Genomic DNA, 22,160 nt, shown 5'->3' with positions numbered 1-22,160 from the left:
GGGAAAAAAAAAGATCTATCTAGAAAAATCTGGAAGGAAGGGTAGTCACAGTAATGTCCACAGTAGTTACTGTGGAGAGGGTAAGTTTCAGATTATGTTTACTTTCTTCTTTTGTATTAATTTTTTTTATGATGACGAGCATATATTACATGCAAAATCAAAACTATTTTCACTTCTCTTTTTAAGGAAACCGCTCTGTTGCTTGACCTCACATCTTCTCCCCAACTCCTTCACTATGAAATAAAATATCCCAGTGGACCTTGAGAATGATACCCACCCAGCCCTCTTGGGCATCAGATCAGCGAGCCCCCTTCCTAGCACAGAGCAGCTACCCACCATGCAAGGAACAGGCAGGCCAGGAACTGGGGTCATTGTCAGACCTTCATCTTCTTTGGATGGTGCAGAAAAAAATGGAATATACAAATATCTAATCATTATGCTGTACACCTGAAACTAACATGTCATGTATCAATTATACTAAAAAAAAAAATGGAGCGCATGGCAATTGTTCTGTACAGGGCATAGATAACCGTCTTGTGTGATTCCAGATCCCTTCTTCTAAACCCCTGGGCCAGAGGTGTTCGGGGACTCAGAGCTGTCCCTTTAGAAGAGCAATATGGTGTTTACAGTATATTTTAGGTAACACCCCAGCAGGGCCCGGGCAGCCCCCATAGTCAAACACATTAATAGCTCTGCAACGAAATGTACAAATGTTCACATCAAGGGGAATAAATAAAGCTATAAATAGCTTCCTGTTGGTTGGGGTCAGGTTTTGCCTCCAAATGAATTTGCCACCATCTTACAAAAGAACTTTGGATTTTCAGAACTTTTGTTAATTTCAGAATTCCAGATAAGGGGTGGGGGCCAGATCAGGATGGGGCTGGGGCTCGCCGGTTTGGCTGTCTCCCTGCAGGGCACCCTGCACAATCCCTCCAGGCCCCCCCTTGCTTTAATGCTCTGGGGTCGCCATCTTCCAACTCTTAATACCTTTTGGAAAAGGGGCCCCTATTTTCCTTTTGCACAGAACCCCGCAAATCACGTGGCTGGCCCTGCCTGTGTCCAGAACGAGGAGATCTGGCTCAAGGCAGTCACTCAGTAAGTGCTGGTTGAATGAATGAATGAATGAAACGTCATCCTCATCTTGTCTGCTTTGCCCCTCCCTGATTTTCCAGCAGCATGGGGAACGGAGAACTAACCTTCATCAGGGTCCTGAGTGGCCCACTCACTGAAGAGCCAAATGTCCATGCTGATTCTTGGGGCACCCAGACCCGCATTCAGAATCTCAGGGGGAGGCATATGAGTTTCTAACTTGCGCCCTGAATGATTCAGACCCACATGACATTGCAAACCAACTGTGTGGTCATCTTGAGGGCAACCTTGCTCTCTCTCCCTCCTTTCCTGGCTGTGTGATCTTGGGCAGGTTGCCAGACCTCTCTGAACTGTCTAAAATGGGCAAAGGGTTAACTCCTACCCTTGAGCCCTACCAGGCCAAATGTCTGGGAACAAGCCCCTTCCTGCCAGTATGGGGAGTTCCCCGGGGAAAGGCAGTCTTGTCTGTGAGTCTGCCTTGTTCCCCGTGCACCCCAGCACCCAGTCTGTGGAGGGCTCAGGGAATATGTCCTGTGTGTGTGGATGGGAAGGCAGCATGGTCCCCCATCTCCCAGGGCTGCATGAGGGTGGGGGAGGGCGTGCAGGAGGCACACAGTAGGCGCTGCATAAGTGGAGCTGTCTTTGTTGGTCTCACACCCTCCTCCTGGGGCTGTGAGCCCTGCTAGGGGTGGAGGCCAGCAGGCTGGAGGCAGCGGCAGGAGGGGAGGAAGGCAGGGGCCAGGAGGATGGAGTCCAGGCACGTCCTGATACCAATTAAGGCGGCTCTGGCGCAGGGGGGGGCCTCGGTCGGCATTTATCAGCCTGCCGGGAGGGGCTGGCAAGCTGTCCTCCGGCTGACAGATTAGACAGCGGACAATTAGGTTTCAGGCAGGCGCTCTCTCCGCTCTCTCTCTCACACACACACACACACACACACACACACGCACACACACACACACACATCCCTTTCTCCATCAGTCTGTAAGGCCCGGTGACAGAGCCCAGCTGGGTCCCTGCCCAGCCCCCAGTGGTGGGGACAAAACAGACACAGAGCCACCCCCCCACCAAAGGAGTTGAGAAATACCCCTCAATGAGAATAACCAGGGAGCCGGTGACCCAACCCTACCCTCACGAGGACCACGGCTCAAGACCCCGTAGTCTCCACCCCAAGCATCCCTTCCCACTGGCTCGAGAACCCAACACACAGGATATGACAGCAGTGATGGTGCTTTTTAAAGCTGGGGGGTGGTGGTGAACCTGAGCTGCCCAGGGACCCCTTCCTTCCCGACAAATAGCCTCTCCCCTTCCCCAGTCGGAACCTTTGATTGCTGGGTCCCAGTGGAAGGAACGTGAAGGCAAGGGAGGGGACTTTGAAGGACTTTGCGAACCCGGAGGAAAAATCTTCAAGATTCTAGAATGTTTTATACTGCAGACTCTCTGGGATGAGTCGGGAACCCTAGAAGGGAAGGAGGATGGCCTGAGTTTTTCTTCGGTAAAGGCAGGATCTGGAGGGACTGTCGCGCAGCTCTGACCCATCCAGTAAGTGGCATCGTTGTTACCCCAAGGCCAGGTCCAGAATCTGGGTTCAGCCTCATCTCCCCACATCCCTCCCCCTCCACAGCTGTAATCATCAAGCGCCTTCCCTTTACCTCCTAGAGAGCTTTCGCATCAGCCTTCTCTCAGCCCCATGGCCACTACCCTTTGCCTGGAGACTCCCCTGACGCCTGGCCTCTGGTCTTTCCTTGTACTCCATTCTGCCCCCCAGCCGTACAGGACTCATCTAGAACACTCTCCGGCCATGCCTCTCCTTGCTTCAGGCCTCCCGGCTCCCAGCACCCCTGGAAGAGAGGCCAGCTCCCGCCTGCACCCTCAGGCTGGGTCTCCCCACCTCCCTGCTCTGTTGGTCTCATTCACTCTTCACCCTCAGCCATGATCTTGTTTATTTATTTGGTTACTTGGTTGATGTTTGCTCCCATCCGTCTCCCACTGGAATGTAATTCCAGGGGGACAGAGACCAGCTCCCTTTTGTTCACCTTTTTCAGCACCTGTCACCTGGCAGGGATGCTGGGCGGCTATAGAGAGAGTCAGGACACGAGGCCCGCCCAGGAGGGCCACAGCCAATGACCGGCTGTTTCCCGAAGACCACACTTGCCTCGCCCTCCACCCCTCTGCCAGAAATGCCCCTCAGCCGCCAGCTTCCGCCCCCACTTCCAGCCTCGGCGTGGATGTCATTTCTTCCCGAAGGCTCCTGACTCTCAGCTGCATCAGTCTCCGCCCCTGGGCTGATCTGAGCCTGGATGACCGTCGAGGCAGTGTGGCCAGTTCACTTGTCTGCCTCTCCCACCGCATGGTGGGCTTCCTGGAGGCTCATTCACAGTGCCTGGCACCCAGTAGGTGCTCAATAAATGGTCTTCACAGGCGAATGCGCCCAGAATGCTGGCTCTATCCCTAGCAGAGCCCCTGCCTTCCTCTGGCCTGATCTCCCCTCTGCCTGGGGCTCTGAGGGTCCTGGGGCCAGAGTGGACATAACCAGGCTGAGTGACACAGACAGAAAGTGCTCTGGGGACCCTGTAACTAGGGACTCTGCCCTGGAAAGGGGGCAAAGCCTTCTGGGATGACCATGCTTTGAAGGGCAGGAGGACGGGTTGGGGCAGAAAAGGAGAGAATATGACCTTTACTAATGAAAAATTGCAAGCCGGACACCAGTGCTTTAGATGGGTTCCCTTGCTTTTTCCTTGTTATGACCTTTTGGATAAACAGTTTTACCACCAGTCTTCAGATAACAGGTGGCCAAAGAGACCTGAAGCCACTTGCCCAGGATCACACAGCTACATGCGGCAAATCCAAATTCAAAGCCGGTGCGACTGGTTCCAGGGGCCATGTCCTTGCTCCACCTAGCGTGCCAGGGATGACTGTCCATCCATCGTGCCTGCGTCTGGGGACAGGTAACCTGCATGAGCAAACGCCGGGCGGCTGGATGGAATCGTGGGGGCAGCAGTTACCTAAGAAGGCTATGAGCACCAACTCCCCCACCCCAGAGGTCCGCAGTGAAAGCCAGAGGGAAGGTGGGTCAGTCACCTGTTCCCTCTGTGCCTCAGTTTTCTTGTCTGTAAAATGGGGACATAACGGCACCTGCTTCATAATGAGGATAAATGTCTCTAAAGTGCTCAGAACAGTGCCTGGCGCAGAGAAAGCATCATGTAAATGGTTTTAGATAAATAAATAGGGAATGTGGTAGGTCTGGGCCCAGGCAGAGGGGCAGAGGGGCAGAGGAGCCCCCGGGACGTCTCTGGACCGGGAGGGTCCACGGACCCTGGGGCAGCAGGAGGCGGGGATGCTGTGCTAGGGCTGGGGTGAGCGGTCATGGCTTTACTTTCCCCAGCCAGAGGCCAAGGCAGATCCTTGGAGAGCCCTGGGAGGGCTCAGTGAGGCCACGAGATCTGAGGTCCATGGGCAGCTCCCTCCCCGGACCTTGGAGGCTGAGCGGCAGGAAGGCTGCCCCGCACAGCGCCCTTCTGGATCCAGGCCAGGAGGGAATAAGCGGTCTTCTCTCCTTCACCCAAATGGGCACGTGAGCACACAGGCTCCTGGGTCACACCCCAAGGAACTGAGAGGTGAGACAGTCCCCTGAAGATGAGCTATCTGGTCAGGGAGCGGGGCACGTCCCCATCATCATCCATCACAATTAAAATATAAAATCATAAAGACATGCCGAGGCAGAGGGATGGCGACAGTTCACAAGGCTTTTGCTTTTCAGTTCTGCAGAACTGTCTGTGAGGCTTCGGTAAAATACTGCACCTCTCTGAGCCTCCGTCTCCACATGTTGAAAAGGGGGTATCTTGTCATAGCCAGGGCACTACACAGCTCAGGGAAACTCGGTGATTCTACCAGATCAAAGAAAAGGAATTTATCCTTTGAGAAAGCCCTACTGGGCTTACCCTGGTGGCACGGTGGCTAAGAATCCGCCTGCCAATGCAGGGGACAGGAGTTCGAGCCCTGGTCCGAGAAGATCCCACATGCCGCAGAGCAACTAAGCCCGTGCGCCACAACTACTGAAGCCTGCGTGCCTAGAGCCCGTGCTCTGCAACAAGAGAAGCCACTGCAATGAGAAGCCCCCGCACCCCAACGAAGAGTAGCCCCCGCTCACCGCAAACAGAGAAAGCCCGTGCAGCAATGAAGACCCAACGCAGCCAAAAATAAAAATTAATTAATTAATTAATTTAAAAAATAAAAAAGAAAGCCCTACTGATTTACTCTGTTAATTCCTCAGATGGGGAGGGAGCATTGCTAAGGCCAGGAGGATCAGTGACCTATACCCACTAGACCAAGGTCAGAGGCAGAATTTGAGGCTGTCAGATCCCCCAGAGGCCTGTGGCCAAGCCACCTGGCCCTCTGTGTGTCCCCGGGCCCAGAGCCCTCCCCTCCCCCTGTCTCCAGACTTTGTTCCCAGTCTGGCAGGCCTGTCACCTCTGTCCTTCTCACCTCCCTGACCCTCATGACAGGCCCTCTCATTCCCTGAAAGGAGGAATTGCAGCCAGGAAGGCCAAGTTCCGTGGTACCTGAAAGTCCCCTCTTGGACTGTGGGTGTCATTCTTGCTTGATCACCGAACCCCCTTACACACACACATACCACCAACCCCAAATATGGAGCTTCCACAAAGCCCCTTATTAAGAAATTGGTCAATTTCCTGCTAATGAAAACAAATACTATGCCACTTTAAAGGCCAATTAATTTTCAGAGCTGCCCGGGAAACATCGCCTGGAAAATGTGCACCCCCGCCCCCTCAGCAAAGGGCAGCTGCGCAGCGCCAACAGCAAGGCGAGGAGGCCCAGCATCACGGGCCTCCAGCGAGGGTGGGAAGGAAGGGATGGCCAGCTGTGGACCAGGCAGCAGGAGGGGCTGCCAGGTGGGGCTTCCCTGTCCTGGAGGGACCCCGCTCACCTAGCCCAGGAGCTTCGGACACCATCCCTCCCCAGGAAACATAAACCCTAAGACCAAGTCTCCCAAGCCCACAACCAAAGGCAAGCACTTTCTCCATAACGGGTATCCCTAGTTTGTGAAAAATATGGGATCTGGAAGGCTTGTGATCACCAAGCCCTAAGTTATCTCACTGAGCCCCACAGCAGTCCTTGGAGGGAGGTGCCATTATCCCCATTTTGAAGATGAGCAAGTTGAGGTCCAGAGTCAGCAAGTCCCTCTCCTGAGGTCACAGCTTCTAGAGGCACAGCAGGACATCTGTCAGGTCCGCCATGACTATACCCAGACAAACCTGCAGTGGTTCCTTTTACAACATTGAGGATTTTCCCATAACATAAAAAAGGGCAGGGGAATGACCACGTCTAATAAAAACAAATTTCGTCGGCTGCATTTGTTCAAGGTGAGGCTTACCTGCTCCTGAATCATAAGAAAGCACCGGGGCTTCCCTGGTGGTGCAGTGGTTAAGAATCTGCCTGCCAATGCAGGGGACACGGGTTCGAGCCCTGGTCTGGGAAGATCCCACATGCCGCGGAGCAACTAAGCCCATGAGCCACAGCTACTGAGCCTGCGCGTCTGGAGGCTGCGACAGTGAGAGGCCTGCGCACCGCGATGAAGAGTGGCCCCCACTTGCCGCAACTGGAGAAAGCCCTCGCACAGAAACGAAGACCCAACACAGCCAAAAATAAATAAATAAATAAATAAAATTAAAAAAAAAAAAAAAACTTATTTAAAAAAAAAAAAAGAAAGCACCGGTTTACTGAGAGATTAGTCCATGCCAGGAGGCCTTTTAGGCCCTGTACAGTTGTCAGCTCACTGAATCCTCACTAGCACATGAGGTTCAGAGAGGTTAGGTAACGTGCCCAAGGTCACACAGCCTGCCCATGTCTTAGCCATGGAAATCTGTCTTTAAGGTCCAAGTTTTTCCATTTCCTCAAGGTCAAAGCCAAGGTCTGTAGGTCTTCTCCTCTCCTGGCAGGGCAGTGAGCTACAGAAAAAAAAACACTGGGTTCACCCTGTCACCTCAGACACACCCCTTTCTCTCCCTGGGCCTCAGCTCTCTCATCTGCCAAATGGACTTCGTTCAATTTGAGCATCCTGCAGAGGCCCTCGGCAGAAAGAGGCCTAGTGGCCAGACAGGGACACAGTGAGAACAGTGGGGACAAGAGCCCAGCCAGGGCTGGCCACAGAGCACCCCCCGCCCGGCTGCCCCCGCACTGCAGACAGCTCACGGGGCAGTGAGGGGGCGTCCTCTCTGACCCCAGCAGCTCCAGTAGGACCTGGGTGGGTATCTGTTGCCCATCTACCCCCTGTTCTCCATTCCCCACTCAATCCCGGAGATCAGTCGCTCTGCCCAGGCCAGGAGTAGAAGGCAGTGGAGATAAGCAGGGGAGGGGCTAGGAGAGGTGCAGGGGCTGGGGTGGGAGGGCGGGTAGGGGGGGGCCCTCTGACCCTCCCCCTCGTGCTGAGCTCTAACTTGGAGGCCCCAGCATTTCATAGAAACTTCTCCCATGGGAATCATCAGAGAGGCGCTCAGGCATCCTGCTTCTCTTTGATAAGGGAGAAGAGGCGCAGGAGCGGGGAGGGGTCTGCGTCTGCTGTGAGTGCTCACAGCTTGGGGACGGGCTGCAGCAGGAGAGTCAGGTGGGAGGGAAACACGGACGCCACATGGGCAATGGCCACGGGGCCGCGTGTGCACGAAACTCTGAATGCATAGAGGATGCCGAGCAACTCGCCGGGAGGGTGGTTCCCAGAGCAACTGACAACTGACTGGGGTCTGAGAGCAGCGTGGAGAGGAAAGGGCGCTCCTGGCAGAGGGCACAGCACGAGCAAAGGCCCAGCGGCCTAACATGAAAGAACATGGCGTGCTGGGAGGACAGAGCAGCTCGGTGCAGTCGGAGTGGAGTCCAGTGGCTGGAGCTGATGAGACAGGAGAGGCAGACCTGGCTTCATGCGGTCAAGGCCTTCTGTGCCATGCTCTGCCAAGTCTTCGAGTCAATAATGACAACAATGCCATCTGCTATCGAACAGTTATCATGTGTCCAGCACCACGCTAAGCCCATCGCAAGCACTGAGGCTCACTGACTCCTCCAGCAATCCCATTACGTGAATACTATTATCATCCCCATGGACAGATGAGGTAACTGAGGCCCAGAGAGGTTAGGTAAGTGGCTGGTGGTCACACATCTGACAGTGGCTGGTCTGGGACTTGGATCCAGGCTCCCAGTTCTCACCCAGCAGCATGTGCCGCCTCTAAGGAGTTCGGACTTCACCTTAACGCAGCTGGGAACCACGAGGGATTTTAAAGGGGAGTGGGTGGGTCATACAGTCTTGATGCTCCAAAACCCCGAGTCAGGCTTGTGCAGACTCGGCAGGTCTGTTTTCGAGGTCCACTGGTGGCTCCAGGCCTTCCAGGGATCTGCCCCTGTCTTTCTTCTGCTCTTTGCTGAACACCGGGGTTTGGCCTGAGTCTTCTGTCCCCAGCTCACTCTCCCTGGGGCCGGGGGGCCATCACTGCCAGGGACACAGACTCCCACCAGTCAGGGCTCTCAGCCCCTCCAACCCTTCCTGGGTCCCCACATTGCCCACTCTCTTCCCTCTTTCCTTCCTCGCTCAGGGATGGCATCTATGGGGTACACCTGGGAAGTGACCCACAGTGGAGCTGAACAACCCTCAGAACGAACCCAGCAGAGGTGGCCTCCCCTCGGGTGCTGTAGCAGCCCCACGCCCCTTCCCCACTTCCTTCCCAGCCTCCAGCTGCCCTCGGAGGGGTAGGGTCTCGGACACTGCCAAGAGTACTGGAGAGTTCCTTTCCACCATCTTACCTCCAGAGGTTCTCTTTCATTCTCTCCCTCACCCCAACCCCTGCCAAGGGCCTCAGCATTACAGACATCAGACGACAGCAGATTTGGGAAACTCTTCAGGATTTACCCTGTCTGTCCTCCTTATTGTGCACGTGGAGAAGCTGAGTTCCAGACAAGGACAGTCAGCAGAGCAGCTGGGGACCGGCTTTGCTGGGCTCCTGGTCTCCCACCCCGCCATGCATTTACTGACAGCCTTGTGTTTTCATGTAGGGGAATATCACATTTGATCCTCACGTCCACCCAGAGCAGGAGGAGTTCAAACAGGAAGGCTGGGCTGTCCTGCTCTAGCTCCTTCTGTCTCTAAAACTGCAGAGTCTCCTATCAGCATCTGTAAAAAGAGGCAGGCAGTAGGTCAATGACTTGTCCAAGTTTGTGTACCAGGCTAGTCACAGTCAAAAGGGTCTCCTGTCTGAGGTTCTTCCTGTTCTTCAGTGTTAAGACTGGCAAATACACTGGTCTTGCTTCCCTTTCTGTGCTCATGGCAGACATGACTAATTGATCACAGCACTCTTTCCCTATAAGCCTCACAATCCTTCTCAACACAGGCTTCTCAACACAGGCTTTACCAACTGTGGAGTTGGCAACCAAGGTGACACCTGTTCACCACTCTTCCTAGATTTTAGGTCTAGTCTGATCTTGTATCTGTCCCAGCACCTGGCCAGGGGCCCAGTACACAGCACAGGTCACAGTGATAAACATTTGTTGAGTGAGTGAGTGAATAAACGGTGACTGTTGAATGAATAACACCTCCCAAAGCCAGTCCCCCGAGACCAGCTCCCTTCATTGTAACAACGTGACCATAACAATAATAGCAATGACCCCAACATCTGAGGTTCCCTGAGTCCTCTAAGGCTCTTCAACCGACTTGAGGGACCACCTGGGAAGTCATCTCCCTTGGCCACACGTCACCTGGTCTCCTGCCTCCTGGTCCAGCACTTTGCCCCAGCCCCCCAGCCCCCCAGCCCCAGCTTGTCTTTCATTCTCTGGGTCAGTTAAAGTAGACCCGGGCCTCCATCTGGGGACTTGAAGGGTGTTGAGGGCAGGTCCTAGGGACTAGGGTGGGAACAAGTTAATTAGGAGTTTCCTCATCCTGCTTAGAATTTTAGAATTGCAGAATAGGGGAGATCACAGGGCCCTTATTTGTACAGGTTGGGAGAGAGTGGCCCTCTGGGGGGGGGGTGACCTGCCCAAGGTCACCCAGAGAGTTTGGCTGAGGTGGGTCTGCAGAGCCCAGTGTCAGAGTCCCCACGATGCCCTCTCATCTCCTGGCATCCTGTGCGTGCATAGTTAGTTGTTTATGTCTTTTTTAGAATTTGAGGCCCTCGAAGGGAGGGACCCTAGGCACCTAATGTAAGGTTTGGCTTAAGATGGGTGCTCAATAAACAATGGATGAATGTAAGGAAGGAGGAAAGGAGGGAAGGAAGGAACGAAGGAAGGAAGGAAGGAACGAACGAAGAGTGGGAGGGAGAGTGGGAGGGAGGAAGGAAGTGAGTGAATGAGTAGGTGGATGGATGGGTTGGTGGAAGGATGGAGAGAAGGATGGGAGGGAGGAAGGATATGTGGATGGATGGATGGATGGATGGAAGGGCGGGTGGATGGGTGGGTGGGTGACTGGATGGATAAAAGGAAGAAAGAAAGGGTGGAATGAGTGATGGGTGACTGTCCCCTACATGGGAGGCATCCAGTGACTCAGGGTGAGAGGACTGACTTTGACACAAGAGCAGGCAGTTCGCCCATGGCCCCTCCCCCTCCCCAGCATTTTCATTAGGACCCGTCTACTGCACCTGGCTCCTTGGTCCCTGCCCCGGGAAGATACAGATGTCTCTTCTGGCTTCATTAAGGACCTATTAACCCAGGTCCTCTCATGCCTGGGTTATAGAAGCAGCTCTGAGCAGGGCTAACGATGTTGTCACTGCAGACTTTGGTGGAGAGCCCCACAGGGGCTCCAGTGGGGAGGGCCAGGAACCTGGGGTTACATCAGGGACTTTAGAGCCACACAGACCTGCCTGGTTTAATCCCAGTTCCCCTGCTAATTGGCTATGTGGCCTTGGGCAACTCACTTCCCTTCTCGTGCATCGCAGCTTTCTCACCTGTAAAATGGGGTAATAAAGTGCTTGTTTGACAATTCATTGAGCTAATGCATGACATCACCCAGCACGGAGTAAGCGCTCGCTACAACCAGTGACATCCTGAGGACCTTCTGGGAGCTGGGCAGGGAGGAGCGCTCATTACACATCGGCCATCTGGTGGGACAGGCAGGTGCTGTGACCATCCTGAGTTTATGGAAGAGGAAACTGAGGGTACCGGGATGATTAAGTGCTTGGCCAAAGCCTCGCTGCCTGGAAGGGACAGGGCCAGGATTCACATGGAGGCAGTGGACGCCACAACTGGGCCATTTCCTGCCTGGCTACAGAGTGGGAACAAAGCCTGGGGCGGGTGGGCGGGGCTGGTGGGGTGCCTCTCCCACCAGTGCCTTGAAGTGACAGCACAGCAGAGGGGAGGAGGAGCTGGGACAGTAACGGAGATTTATGGCTTCCAGCTCGATTAACGGCACCATCTGGATGCCACACGTCCACCTGGAAGTATAAGGGACCCCAACACTTCCGTATAAATATAGCAGGGAGGGACAAAAACAGTGGGAGAACTGGTGTGAGCTGCCAGGTTGACCGCAGGGCCTGTGTGGGGCCCACCTGGCTCTCCTAAAGCAGATGTACCCCTGAGGGTATCTCCCACCGAAAGGGCTGGGTCCCTACCAGTCTCAGGAGAGCCAGAATGGCTGAAGCCCAGGGTGCAGATGCAGAAGGAGGGCTGGGGTCCGAGCCACAGAAAAGGTCAGAGGATGAGCAGGAAGGTGGGGAGAACGGTAGTAATACAAACAACCCAAAGCTTGATCTCGGGGTGCAGGACAATCTGACCAACTTTGCGTTCTGGACCACCTTCTAGCTGGGTAATCCCCAGCAAGTGATTTCACCTCTCTAAGGCTCTGTCCGCTCACCTGTGAAACTGGGATCACCACGGTACTAACCTCTCAGGGTTGTTTGAAGGCTAAATTAGATAAAGAAATGCACAGACCTTGGGGTAGTGCCTGGCACAGAGTAAGTTCCCCATCAGTGGTTGTTGTGATTATTATCTTCCCATTTGCCAGATGGGAAGACTGAGGCCTCAAGAAGGTAAGTGACTTGCCTCAGATTGTATAGTTGGTTGGTGGCAGAGCCTGTGCCAAAGATGGACCTCAGGGCCCAAGGCGGCAATCCTGAGTCATACCAGGGAGAGTGGTAAACCTCTTCCAGCTCCAATAAGAGCTGCCATGTTCTGAGCACCTACTCTGTGCCTGGCGCCGTGCTAAGAGCTTTTATGCATAACTTAATGGAACCGTCACAACTTTCGAGGTAGGCACTGCATTGTCCTTATTGTCCAGAGCTACAAGCTTTGGGGGGGGCCAAGGCTGTTCACCACCAGGACTGGTTCTGAAGCCCTGCACATGCTACTGCCCTCTGAACAGAGGCGGCAGCTTGTCTTTATTGTACCAACTGCTCCTAGCTCCCTTCCATGTATTTCTTTCATCCTCCAAGAAGACGAGGGATAAGTATGATGGTAAGTCGGCCATGGTGGACCTGAAGTGTTCTGATCATCAGTCAAGCCTCCCCTTCAGGGCTGGGGCCCCTCTCCCGCATATCAAAAGAGGGAGGGAAGAGGGGGCAAGGAACATCACTCCAGCCCCTCCCACTCTCCTTAGCTCTGCCCACGCTGAGTGGCCAGAAACCCATCAGCCTGCACAAGGCCACACCGGGGAAGGAGGCTGGATGGTGGTGGGGTGGGGAGGAGACTTGAAGCAGCAAGTCCCCCTCTGCGTGCACACGCGCTCCCTACATTCCCATCTGGTCAGCCTGGATGCTGAAAATCTAAGTCAGCCCCATACAAAAAACAAAAGCTTCTCATTTCCATTATAGAAAACCTCAGAGACCTGGGCTGCTCTGCTTGCCTTCTCTTTTGGCCAATGTGGCCAGGGCAGGGGCTGGAGAAATGACAGAGGTCCTGGCCAGGGGAGACAGGTTCGAGTCCTTGGCCTGGGCCCTCGCTGGGGCCATACCCTGGGGAGCAGCCCAGAAAGCCTGGCACCCACTGACACCCCCCTGCCTGCCAGGAGCTGTGCCAGATGGGGAGGCTCTGGCTTCTGGCCTCCGCCCCAGCACACAGGCCCCCTGACTTGTCCTCCTGGGACCTCCTGGCCTGTCCATCCAAGATGACCCTTCCTCCTTCCTCACAGAAGCCCAGACCTCTGACCCTTATTAAAAACAAACAAAATCTGGAGAGAAAAAAATCCTGCACAAACAGCCTCAGAGATGTTCATGTCCCCTCCCTCCCCCCAACACACACACACACACACACACGCTGCCTCAGACGTGCAAGGCTGCAGCCAGGCTTCCACATAAACAAGTTGTTGCCGAGTGGCTTTTGTTTATGAAACATTTAGGTTTCCCTCAACTTTTTTTTTTTTGGTGGGGTGAGGGGCAGGGGGCGGACTGTTCATAGTTTTCTGGTGAACAGAGAGTGGAGAGGGAGCCTGGGGCTTGGCAGGATTTTATTTCTCCCTCTGTGATCTCTGCGGGTTAGAATCTGGGGAAGGTGATATGAGGGGAAAGGGAGCAGGCAACACAGAGGTGGGGGGACCTCTGGGCATCACCTGGAAAAAGTCCCCCCTCTCCCGATGGGGAGGTCAGGCTCAGAGAGGGCTTCAGGCAGCCAAGGTCAGCCCCGGGGCCTAGTTAGACCATCCCAGGCCGGGCCTCCGGGAGGGCAGGGCCGGTGTACCGCGTCCCCTCGGCGTCCCGCACGCGACCCAGCGCCTAGCGCTCAGAAAACATTTGGGACCGCTGGCTGACGTGTCCCTCCCCCTCGGCACCCCGCCTTCAACGCCTGGAAACCAGCGAATCCGCCAGGAACAAAGGCGGGGCTGCTTTACAAAGGCAAACAGCAAACACTTTTGCTTTTTTTTTTTTTTTTCCACCCAAGCCCGGCGGTCAGGCAGGTTTGGGGTCCCGGCGGCGCCGGGGCTGGTTACTCCCGCGGCCGTCGCGCGGGGGTCGGCCCGGGGCGCATGCGCGGGCCGGGGCGCAGGAGGCCGCCGCCGCCCGCGCAGCCTCGCTCCGGCCGGTCTCCGTGGCAACGGGCTCGCGGGGGGAGGGGCCGGGCGCGCTGGCCGCGGCGGCTGCTATTTCTGCCGCTTCCTGTTCCTCGCGGCCACGTCGCCATGGCAACGCTGTTACTCACCGCGGCCGCTTCCCGGCTCGGCTGGCGCGCGTGACCCCGGTCGCCCGCGCCCCCTCGTCTCTCACTTGCTGTGCTCCCGCTCTCCCCCCGGCGTTCTCCCCCTCCGGCACGGGGCCCCCTCCCGCGCGCCCCGTTTTCCCCTCCTCCCAGCCCCGCCCCGCCCTGCCGGTGCCCGCGGCCGGGGAGCTAGAGAGGGAGGGAGATTGATGGGGGACGCCTATTAAGAAACATTGTAACCGTTTCCGTTTTTATTACGTTGACAAGGGAGCGTTATTTACTGTTATTGTTTGCCGAGCTGGCCGCGCCGGAGCGCGGGCAGCCTACCGGGAGCTCACCTTTCGGGCGGTCCCGGGGAAGTCGCGGGTGGGAATGGGAGGCGGGCGCTGGGCAAAGATCTGGGGCGGCGAGGGGGCGCCCCGGGCAGCCCCGGCCTGTGGGGTTCTCTCCTCGCTCCTTCCCCCAGCCAGCCCGGCTGACCCCCTCGCGGGCCGTGTTTTCGCGGGGAGAGACTGCAGAGGCCGGGTGACTCGTGCTGAAGGAGAAAAGGCAACAAAAAATAAAAAAGGAACAGATGACTTCATTCTCGGGAAGGCTCCGTCCTACGTGGACCAATTTCCTGGGGACTGTGGTGGAACGGCCCCGCTGCCGCTGGAAGCACTCAAAACTAAACCAGATAAAGACCAGAAAATTCTCAGCCTTGTCTGAACCCAGCAAGGGCAGGCTGGCGGCGCGTGAGCCCTGGGTGTGCCCGGGAGGAGGGCCGAATTCCTCCACCGGCCTGGGGCTTGGCTTCCAACAAACCGCCCCACTTAGACTCCTGTACCCTGAGAGGGTGAGCAACTGGCCCAGGGTCACACAGCCAGTTTTCATTCTGCTCAAACACCTGCGGGGACAAAACCAGCAGAGGCAGGGGAGCAGAGCCAGTGCTTGGACTCAGGGCCTTGGAAGAGGGCGAGGCTCAGCTGGAGGCCCGGCGAGGGGAGATTAACTCGGCGGGTGTAAACCCTGGCTGGTCTGACTCCGGCTTACCCCACCGGGAGCCCTCAACTTGGGGGGGTTTGTCTGGGGTGTGTCCAAGGGGATCAGATGGGCCTGAAGGATGCCCCACCCCCGAAGTCCCTGCTGGGATGTTAATCTCACCTGCTAATTAAAGTTTGCAATTCTGTCCCTAACTTAACTCCCCACTCTTGAATAATTATTAGCTGAAATGCACAGTTGTGCTCTGGACAGAGAAGCAGAGGAAAAAGCCAGAGGAAAAAGGCCTGAGTTCATACTATAAAAAGGACTTTAAAAAAATGTTTATACTTATAAACAAACGACCCCTAATGAACAGACCAGGTTTGGAAACTGAACTTTCAGAGACTCTCCTCAGGCTGTTTTGTGTTTTTTTTTTTCCCCTTCCAAGGGCAGGAGGCTTGGGGTTTGGTCACTGCAGCCTCTCCCAGTCTCTTGGCCTTAGATGATCAACAAGGGCTTTTTTGGCCCCAGGATGGTTTCTGCATACTCTGGAGTCTAGCGTGAGGGCCAGTTCCCCACTAAGGCCTGGGGTGTGGCAGCAAAATCAAGTTATCTTCAGCTCTGTTCCCAGCATCCACGCAGAGCTCTCAGCTTCAGAGCCCTCCCTGAACGTATGAATCAAAAGTCTTGAGCTGCAAGAGAAGACTGTACCCGCTCCCCCTAGTCCTTCCTCAGCAGCTTGCTGCCAGCCTGGTGGTGTGGAAAGGCAGAGGGAAAGGTGGGAAAACAGCACCACCCTTCCCATCTCTATCACCAGCCCTTGCCGCCAGCCTTCCAAGCAAACCCATCTCTGGCAGTAGGTAGCAGGTTTAGAGAGTTGAGCTGGTGTGAGAGTTGTACCCATGGGCAGCGTTTGAATAGAACTGAGTTGTCAGATGACACCCAGCATCACAGAACTTCAGAGCTGGGAGGATCTTGGAGATTATCCACACCAACTGCTTTCCTGTTTTACAGATGGGCAAACTGAGGCCCAGAGAGGGGAAGAGACCTGACTACTACTAACTAGTGGCAGAACCTAGACCAGAACCCAGGGGCCTTGCCTCCCATTCGGGTGCTCATTGCCCCACTCTGATTCTTCCATGGAATTATCTGTACGATCAGAAGTTCGGGAACAGGGTGGGGGTGGGGCAGGACAACTATGGTGAGGCAGGAGGCACTGAAGTCAGACTGCCTGGGTTTTAAGGGAGACCTTAGACAAGTGAATTCTTCTCTCTGAGCCTCAATTTCCTCATGTGTTAAATGGGGATAATAACAGTACCCGCCCTACCTTTGTCTTAAGGAATAAAAGAGATGGTACAGGAAAAGCACCTGGACTAAGGCCTGGTACATACTAGTACTTAACTGATGTTGGCAATGATGCTGTTGGCAGTGGTGATGCTGGTTGTTGTAGTGGGTTGAATGGTGGCCCCCGCAAAAGATATGTCCCCATCCTCATCCCTGGAACCTGTGAATGTGACCTTATTTGGAGAAAGGTTCTTTGTAGATGTTAAGGATATTGAGATCCGATCATCCTAGATTACCCAGGTGGGCCTCAATGTCATCACAAGTGTCCTTATAGGAGACAGAAGGCAAGGACACAGAAGAGGAGAAGGCCGTGTGCAGGCTGAGGCAGAGATGGGACCGATGCAGCCACAAGCCGAGGAACACCTGGAGCCACCAGAAATTGGAATAGAAAGGAAGGATTCTTCCCAGAGTCTCGGGAGGGAACACAGCCCTGCTGGCACCTTGATTTCGGCTTTCTGGCCTGCAGAACTCAGAGAGAATAATCTTGTTTTAAGCCACCAGGTTTGTGGTGATTTGTTATGCAGCCACAGGAAACTAATACAGTGGCGATGCTGGCTTCGATGCCACAGTGATGATGATGGTGGTGAAGGTGATGCTGATAGTGACTGCCTAACAAAGTATCACAAACTGGGTTCTAGGGAAGGAACCATCCCCGGCCTCTCTCCTGGCTTCTGGTAGCTCAGGCATCCCTTGGCTTGTAGACGCATCACCCCAATCCTCCAATCCTCTGTCTTCACATGGCATTCTCCCTTCACATTGTCTTCCCTCTGTGTGTATCTGTCTCTGTGTCGACATTTCCCCTTTTTATAAGGACAGCAGTCTTATTGGATTAGGTCCCACCCTACTGACCTCATCCTAATTTGATTACCTCTGTAAAGACCCTATCTCCAAATAAGGTCACATTCTCAGGTACTGGGGAGTTAGGACTTCAACATATCTTTTGGGGGGACACAGTTCACCCCCTAACGGTGGTAGTGATGGAGTTGATGGTGGTGATGGAGATGAGAGTGATAGTGACGGTGAAGGTAATAGGCCTCAGCCCTGGACCCCCCAAAGTCTGCAGGAGCTCCTTAGGGAGCTGTGGTCAGTTCCCAAGGCTTTCTGGAGCTCAGGAGTGTTCTCTGCAGTGAGGAGCTGGGTTGGAGTGTCCAGCTGAAGGAGTAGAGAAATAAGATGATTCCAGGACATCACTGCCAAGTTAGCGCCATGGGAAGAGCCAGACACCCTTCCGGAAGCGCTGCCATACCTGCTGCGAGGCCTCCAGCAAACCTTTTAACCTCTTGGCCTTGGCCTCGGGTTGGGCCTGCTGTTACAGAAGACGCTGCTTCGCTCCAGGGTGCTGAGAATCTGGGATTCCAGCGCCGCGGAAGTAGGAGCCCAGCCGCCTCAGGCCAGGGGGTTGCATCCGGCGAGTGTGCAGCAGGAAGGAGGGGCAGGAGAGCGCTCCCACTGGCTCCCCCGGGGGCCTGCGTCCTCCCTCCCACGGTAGAGTGCATGCTATTTTTATACACAGCTAAGCCGGTGCTGGTCTCCTGGCCCCTCCCAGCTGCCAGAAACCTCCCTGAGGGCAGGGACCGTGGGCTGCTGACGCGTGAGTTGGTCCTCAACATGTGCGGATTGAGCGGGGACAGTTTTACAGAACCCCCAGCCTCTCCCTCCTCTCTCCCGCGGGCACAATGGAGCCAAGACAAGGTGGGGGCGGCCACCTGGGCCACTCAGGGAACATGTGTGACAAGCTGAGTAGAATAGCAGAGTCAGACTGGCCTTGCCTTTCTTCCGGAGCCCGTGGCGCCTGGTAACCATCGCAGCAGGCAGACTGAGCCCTGACCACAGAAAGCCCACTGGTCTCTGGCAGAAGACAGGCAGGGTCAGGCCACTGGATTTTCTCTTATGAGACACAATCACATTAACTCCCTCCTCAACTTATCTCTCTCCAGCTTTTGCAGAGCAAGAATGATCTTAATAGCACCCACTCATTCATTTGTCCCATCATGGCAATCAACAAGCACATGTTCTTGTCAGGCACTGTCCCAGGCACCAGGAGGCAGCAGACAGCAAAGACACAGTTCCTGAGTTTGGGCAGCTCACGTGCTAGGGAAGAAAGAGACAAAGAAACAGGGCAATACAAGAGCCAGAGAGCAAGACAAGTCAGAAAGAAAACAGGGTGAGGGGCTACGCCAGAGAACAAAAGGGCTGGAATTTGGAAAGGGAGGTCAGGGCGGTGAGGAGGTGACAATGGACTGAGACTTGGGTGAAGGGAGGGAGTGAGCCCTGTGCAAAGCCGGGAGGAGTGGTCCTGGGCAGAGGAACAGCAAGTGCAAAGGCCCTGAGGACGTACATCCTGGTGCCCTGAGGGCTGGGGGGCGCAGCACGTGCAGGTCTCCTGGGAAGGGGGGTGCTCAGCTTTTCTCTAGGTATACCTGAAGCCAATGGGGGGGCGGGGACAGCAAGCCAGGGGCTAATTTGCATTTTTAAAGAATCTCTCTGGTGTCTGAGTGGATCACAGCCTGAAGGAGCCAGAGAGAAGCTGGAGAAGTTGGGAGCTGATGGAGTCCTGGTGAGAGTCGGTGATGGCCTGGTTGGGGACAGCAACAGTGGGAGAGATAGAAATGGCTGGATTCAGGGTTTATTTCAAGTAGAGCCATCAGGATTGGCCAAAGGACTGGATGTGGGCGTAGAAGAAAGAAAAACGTCAAGGATGACTGCAGTGTCACAAAAGGTGGGAGGTACCATTTCCTGAGATGGAAGAAGACTACAGGAGAAGTGCGGGGGGAGCGGTGGTGGCGGGGGGTGGAATCAAGAGTTGGCATTTGGACATGGTATGTCGGAAAAGCCTATTTGATACTCACATATTGTGCACTTAGAGTTATCAGATGTTGTCTTTTAATCCACACAACAGAAAGAGGCTCACAGACATAGAAAACAAATTTATGATTACTAAAGGGGAAAGGGGCGGGGAGGGATAAATTAGGAGGTTAGGATTAACATATACACACTACTATATATAAAATAGATAACCAACAAGGACCTACTGCATAGCACAGGGAACTCTACTCAATATTTTGTAAAACCTATAAGGGAAAAGAATCTGAAAAAGAATATATATATAAATAATATATATATTATATATATATTATATATAATATATATTATATATACTGTATATATATTATATATATATAATATATATATTATATATATAGGGCTTCCCTGGTGGCGCAGTGGTTAAGAATCCACCTGCCAATGCAGGGGATACAGGTTCGAGCCCTGGTCCAGGAAGATCCCACATGCCACGGAGCAACTAAGCCCGTGCGTCACAACTACTGAGCCTGCGCTCTACAGCCCACGAGCCACAACTACTGAAGCCTGCGTGCCACAACTACTGAAGCCCACGCACCTAGAGCCCATGCTCTGCAACAAGAGAAGACACTGCAATGAGAAGCCTGCGCACTGCAACAAAGAGTAGCCCCCACTCGCCGCAACTAGAGAAAGCCCACGAGCAGCAATGAAGACCCAACGCAGCCAAAAAATAAATTAATTAATTAAAAAAAAAAGAATATATATATATGTATTACTGAATCACTGCACTGTACACCTAAAACTAACAAGATACTGCAAATCAACTATACTTCAATAAAAAAATAATAATAAATCCACACAACCATACTACAAGGTAATCACTACTGTTATCCCCATTTTACAGATGAGGAAACTAAGGCGCAGAGAGGCGATTTGCCCAAGGGTGGGAGCTGGTGAGGGTACAAACTCAGGCCGTCTAATTCCAAAGCCCATCCTCTTATTTGTCCCATCGTAAGCTCATCTGTTTGTCCATTCATTCACTGTTGTCTGCACTGCATGCGAAACCTCGCTCTAAGGTCTGGTAATGCAGTGATTCTTTCATGCTACGCACTGTGCAGGCACTGGGGAGGCAACGGCAAGCAAGCCAGACCCTGGCCCAACCGGCATGGAGCTGACTTTCTAAGGAGGAGACGGGCAGGTGACGAGCAAAGAGAAACACCGTGACAAGATGCTCACAGATCATGCTAAGTGCAACGGAGCGGAGCAGCAGTGTGCTTTTTCAGGAGAGTAATCAGGCCACACACTGTAGAGTGGTTGGGGCTGACATCTCAGAAGCAGCCAAGCCAAGAGCAAGAGGAATGGCATTCCCAGCAGAGGGAAGAGCAGATGCAAAGGCTCTTGTGTTGGGAGGGTGGGGAGGGGAGAGGGCTAGACCGGCAGCACCAGGCACGGCCAGGGGGCCGAGTGCCCACAGAGACCAGCCCCAAAGAGGAGGCAAGCTGGTGAAACGGGGAAATAAACCAAAGGAGGGAGTGAGGAGCCCTTGCCTCACCAGGCAAGCAGCCCTGGGGACCCAGAAGCACATCGAGGTAGCAATGACCGACAAACCTGAAATGTGAGTGGGGGCTGTGACCCCAGTGGACACCAGGAGAGGGCTGGCCCAGGCCCACAGAGGGTGAGGAACAGCCCCCCAGCGCTTCCCCCTTTCTCTACCTTAAGTGTCAGAACTTGAACCCAGGGCTGACTCCACAGCTGTGCCCTAAAGCACCAGGCTGTTCCATCCCCCGCGGGGCTAACTATGGCCTTCAAGGAGACCCAGGGCCCAGCAGCGTCTGCGCTCTGGCACCACTGAGTCTGATCATCTAGAAAGAGCCACGCTGACCCCTGGCCACCCAATGAGTCATTCTTTCACTTGCTCTCTCATTCATTCGACAACTATTAGTCACTCCTCAACGCACCGGTACCAGGGACACAGCAGGGAATAAGAGCAAGTGCCTTCCATCGAGGAGCTGAAGGTTTAGAAACAAATGGAAAGTCAGGGAGAAGTACAGGTGTGATGGGGAGGAAGGAGGCACAGCCAGAGAAAGGAGGGTTTCACTGTCGGAGCTGGAATGGTGACTTTGGGGACCAAGTCCTGACGGATGCTCCTTTAGTCCGGAGTCCTCCGGCCCACCCCCTCCCCTGCTCACAGTGATGTGACGGCTCCCCCATCATCAAGAAGGAAGAGCGGGCAGGGCTCCTGGGCTCCGGAACCATTGTTCCCCGTCCCTCTCCTCCCCCTCTTGGCCCTCCCTCGAACCTCTGTCTCTCCTTTCCTTGGTCAGCTGCCAATCTGGGGACAAAGCCAGGCCCGCAAGCAGAACAACCTCCCAGTACCCAGGGGCCTGTGTCTGAGCTGAGGAGGGGCTCAAAGCACCAGCCCCTGCCGTGGGGGGCGCAGACTCAGCTCTTACAGGCCCCGTCCCCCTGTCCCTCCACACTGCAACCTCTGCCCGGCACACAAAGGGTTGTGTGGGACAGGGCCCCTGAGCCCCAGGCCCCAGACTGAACACTTCCTGCGGGCTGGAAGGCAGGAGGCCGGGCTGAAAATTTAGAACAACATGCAGCAGATAAAACAAAACAGCCATCGGCAGCCACTCCCGTTCGAACCCTCAACACTCACTGAGCTAAGAGTATTCCCAGATGATCTCAGAGCAGCCAGGGAGGGTTGGACTATCATTAGCCCCATTTTATGGAGGAGAAAACTGAGGCTTCATGAATCTGATGACTTGCTCAAGTGCTAGAGCCAAGGAGCCAACTCAGGGCTGATGACACTCAGCTGGTGTTGGCAGGATGGCGGAGAAATCGGGGGTCATGCGAAT

At 54.5% G+C, this 22,160-nt stretch overlaps 1 long non-coding RNA gene across 2 annotated transcripts; it reads right to left on the bottom strand.

Annotated features, from left to right (window-relative positions):
• Window positions 1–6,802: 6,802 nt before the first annotated feature.
• LOC309633872 lies at window positions 6,803–20,729 on the bottom strand. Of its 2 annotated transcripts, XR_014247728.1 has the most exons (4): window positions 17,747–20,729; window positions 14,535–14,731; window positions 8,890–9,256; window positions 6,803–7,052 (listed from the first exon to the last, which is right to left on the bottom strand). It is a non-coding gene; the product is annotated as an uncharacterized lncRNA (long non-coding RNA). The 2 variants fall into 2 exon arrangements; XR_014247729.1 differs by lacking the exon at window positions 17,747–20,729 and having other exon boundaries at window positions 14,535–15,014.
• Window positions 20,730–22,160: the final 1,431 nt, after the last annotated feature.

This window comes from Balaenoptera borealis, assembly GCF_965194805.1.
Source record: "Balaenoptera borealis genome assembly, chromosome: 8".
Lineage (NCBI taxonomy): Eukaryota > Metazoa > Chordata > Mammalia > Artiodactyla > Balaenopteridae > Balaenoptera > Balaenoptera borealis.
Note: the sequence above shows the minus strand (reverse complement) of the source record. Positions and strands in the feature narration are given on the sequence as shown.